This window comes from Eptatretus burgeri, chromosome 11 (assembly GCF_056783735.1).
Source record: "Eptatretus burgeri isolate ZD-2024b chromosome 11, Ebu_testis_v1, whole genome shotgun sequence".
Lineage (NCBI taxonomy): Eukaryota > Metazoa > Chordata > Myxini > Myxiniformes > Myxinidae > Eptatretus > Eptatretus burgeri.
In genome coordinates this window covers 11,748,779-11,752,358 of record NC_140971.1, presented here as the reverse complement: position 1 = coordinate 11,752,358, position 3,580 = coordinate 11,748,779, and the positions used below count along the sequence as shown (strand labels likewise).

The window sequence follows — 3,580 nt, the reverse complement described above, 5'->3', positions numbered from 1 at the left end:
TAAGGAAATACAAAATGATTTAACTATGGGAAGATGGGGAGGTGTTTCGTGCCATAATATTATTCTAACATATATTTCTAATACATAAATGACAGCAAGAAGGCTTCAAGAAAATTATCATTTCTGTGTTCAAGCATACCTTCAAGAAAAGGGTATTCGGTATTTTAATAAATATGTTCTACAACATAAGAATGAGGTATTTTCAATAAAAGATTGGCATTATGCTGATGTTGATAAACCAACAACTTTAGATTTAATTAGAATGTTAAATAATGAAAAAATTATAAGGTTAAGAAAAGGTAAGGCTCTTTTAGAAATTCAAAAGAAATTTTATTGGTATCCTGTTGTAAAAAAAATTATTTTGGATACAGGAATAACAAGAAATCCTGATGAATATATGTATAATATTCTATGGGGTGTAAACGATTCAAGTATAGTAAGGGATGAGGAAGGAGTTGAAGAAGAGAGGGAAGAGGAGGAAAAGGAGGAGGAGGAGAGAGAGAAGGAGGAAAGAGAGAAGAGAGAGAGGGAGGAAAGAGAGAGAATGAATAAATATCAAAATATGGAAACCAGTGAGATTCAAAAAAGAATAGAGGTATTAAAGAAATTAACTTATCTCACCAGGGAGGAATACAAAGAATTAAAAAGTCTATTTGCAATACTTTCGACAAGACTATCGACATCGAGAAGACATGTATTTTAATTCAAGTTTTTTCTTAAATAAATGGAGGAGAGAGTGAAGGCATTTCTAAGGATTATTTATGTTTTAAAAATTAAGATTCAAATGTGCATGTTGGAAACTAAAAAGGTTTTTGCACTCTGCAGAAATTTTTCTCATAAATAAATGAGTTATTGTCTCAAATGTAAAAAGAAAACTAATACTAAAAATATTTCATATATTAAAAGTAAAAATAACAGGGTTATACAAAAAGGTATATGTTCGGTGTGTGGTTCAAAAAAAAATCAATTTATCTCCAAACACAAACTCGGAGGAGATATACAAAAGTTTTTATCAGGAAGTAAATTTACAACTACTGGAATACCAGGGGAATTACATCTTCCAGGGTATTCTTTCTGTGGTCCAGGCACAAACTTGGATAAAAGATTAGATGAGACAGACAATCCTAAATCCTGGAGTAAACCAATCAATAGAGTTGATGAAGTGTGCATGAGACACGATATTGATTATGGGAATACCACAACGTTGGAAGAAAAGCATGAAGCCGATAGAGAAATGTTATATAATTTGTCTCTGATACAAAATCCAACCTTGAGAGAAAAAGTTGATAGGTTCATCGTGAAGAAGATGATTAGTGCTAAATTGAAACTTGGACTTGGAAATTCAAAAAACTTATAGGCTCTAATGATGCCATTAAGACTGAAGAGCAATTAGCTGATGAATTACATAAACCAATATTCACAAAGTTTCAGAGAAGGAAAGTTTATTCCAAGGAAGTTGATTATATCTGGTCTGCTGATTTGATTGAACTCAATAATGATAAGGGGTACAAGTATGCTTTAACCGTTATTGATTTGAGGAGTAGATATGCGTGGGTTGTCCCTTTAAAAAACAAAACAGGTAATACTCTTATGTTAGCTTTTCAACAGATATTTAATAAAAGTAAGAGAAAACCTAAGAAATTGTGGACTGATGAGGGTAGAGAGTTTTATAACAAGACATTTATGAATTTTCTAAAAATAACAGTATTACATTATACAGTACCTTTAATGAAGGGAAGGCAGTTGTTGTTGAACGTTTTAATCGTACCTTAAAAGAGAGACTATATAAAAAATTCACACAACTCGGTTCACAACAATGGTCATCTTTTATTCAGGATATTGTGGATAAGTATAATGACACGATTCACACGTCAACGAATATGAAGCCATCAGAAACATTTACAAAATTAAAATATGAAAAAGAGATTAATGTCAGAAAACCTAAGTTCAAAGTTGGTGATATCGTAAGAATATATAGGTGGAAATCTCATTTTGAAAAGGGTTTTACTGAACGATGGACGAAAGAACTTTTTAAAATTGTTGATGTAATAGATACAGTTCCTTGGACTTATAAAATATATGATTTGGAAGGGGAAGAGATTTTAGGTTCATTTTATTCACAGGAATTACAAAAGACAAAACTAAGCAGATAATACACCTTTGTGGACACTAGAGGGACAAGTATATAATGTGTGTCAAGGGGGACGTTCTTAGATCTGTGAACCCTAAACACAGAATCCTCAACTGAATAGTCAAGGCTTAACTTTTGTTTGTTGATGTGTATGTGTGTGTGTCCCAACCCTCACATTCAAAATCTCAACCCCAACCCTCACATTCAAAATCTCAACCCCAACTCAATCCTCGCCCAACACAATGTCTTTTTCAAAATGAGATTTCCACCTATATATATATATTTTTACGTTTTTTTTTTCTTCTTCCAATTCTGTCTTTTAAGGCTTTCAGGTTTGATGACGTAGAAAGAGGGAGTAAGCCTGCACTTTCTTCCCAGAACGAACAATGTATATTTTTTGTTTTTTTTTCTCTTCTTCCAATTCTGTCTTTTAAGGCTTTCAGGTTTGATGACGTAGAAAGAGGGAGTAAGCCTGCACTTTCTTCCCAGAACGAACAATGTATATTTTTTTTTTTTTTTCTCTTCTTCCAATTCTGTCTTTTAAGGCTTTCAGGTTTGATGACGTAGAAAGAGGGAGTAAGCCTGCACTTTCTTCCCAGAACGAACAATGTATATTTTTTGTTTTTTTCTCTTCTTCCAATTCTGTCTTTTAAGGCTTTCAGGTTTGATGACGTAGAAAGAGGGAGTAAGCCTGCACTTTCTTCCCAGAACGAACAATGTATATTTTTTGTTTTTTTTCTCTTGTTCCAATTCTGTCTTTTAAGGCTTTCAGGTTTGATGACGTAGAAAGAGGGAGTAAGCCTGCACTTTCTTCCCAGAACGAACAATGTATATTTTTTGTTTTTTTCTCTTCTTCCAATTCTGTCTTTTAAGGCTTTCAGGTTTGATGACGTAGAAAGAGGGAGTAAGCCTGCACTTTCTTCCCAGAACTTTCTTGATCTTGCTCCCATCAAGCACCATCCGACAAAGAACTACATCGATAGGTTTAGATCCCAAAGAGTGATAGCAACTCCAAAAGTCTCCAAAATATAAATAAATAAAATAATAATAATAATAAATAAATAAATAAATAAATAAAAGCCCCCAAAAAAGTTTCAAGTGTCCAACATAAACCCAACTCTCCAAGTCTTCAAGGTATAACCACATTCCCGTTGAGTTTCCAAGATATGTATCACATTGTGAGTTATCAATCCAGAACCCACATTTCAAGTATTCAAAGTAAAACCAACTTACAAAGTCTCTTAAGGATAACTCATTTACTGATTTTTTCAAAATTTGTGAGTCTCCAAGGTAGGCCCCATATTTAGAACCATCTTGGCAGAACCCTTTTCCTGAGTCTCCAAGGTAGTTATTTAAACCATCAAGGCAGAACTCATTTACTGATTTTTTCAAAATTTGTGAGTCTCCAAGGTAAAACTTGTATTCTGGCTCATCAAGGTATAACTTGTT

At 33.1% G+C, this 3,580-nt stretch overlaps 1 long non-coding RNA gene across 1 annotated transcript in view; it reads right to left on the bottom strand.

The window, feature by feature from the left end:
- Positions 1-1,813: 1,813 nt before the first annotated feature.
- LOC147016505 (uncharacterized) overlaps positions 1,814-3,580 on the bottom strand; it is a 2,923-nt gene continuing 1,156 nt past the window's right edge. The window contains exon 3 of the long non-coding RNA XR_015049073.1: positions 1,814-3,580. This exon is cut by the window's right edge and continues 219 nt beyond it. This is a non-coding gene — a long non-coding RNA (uncharacterized LOC147016505).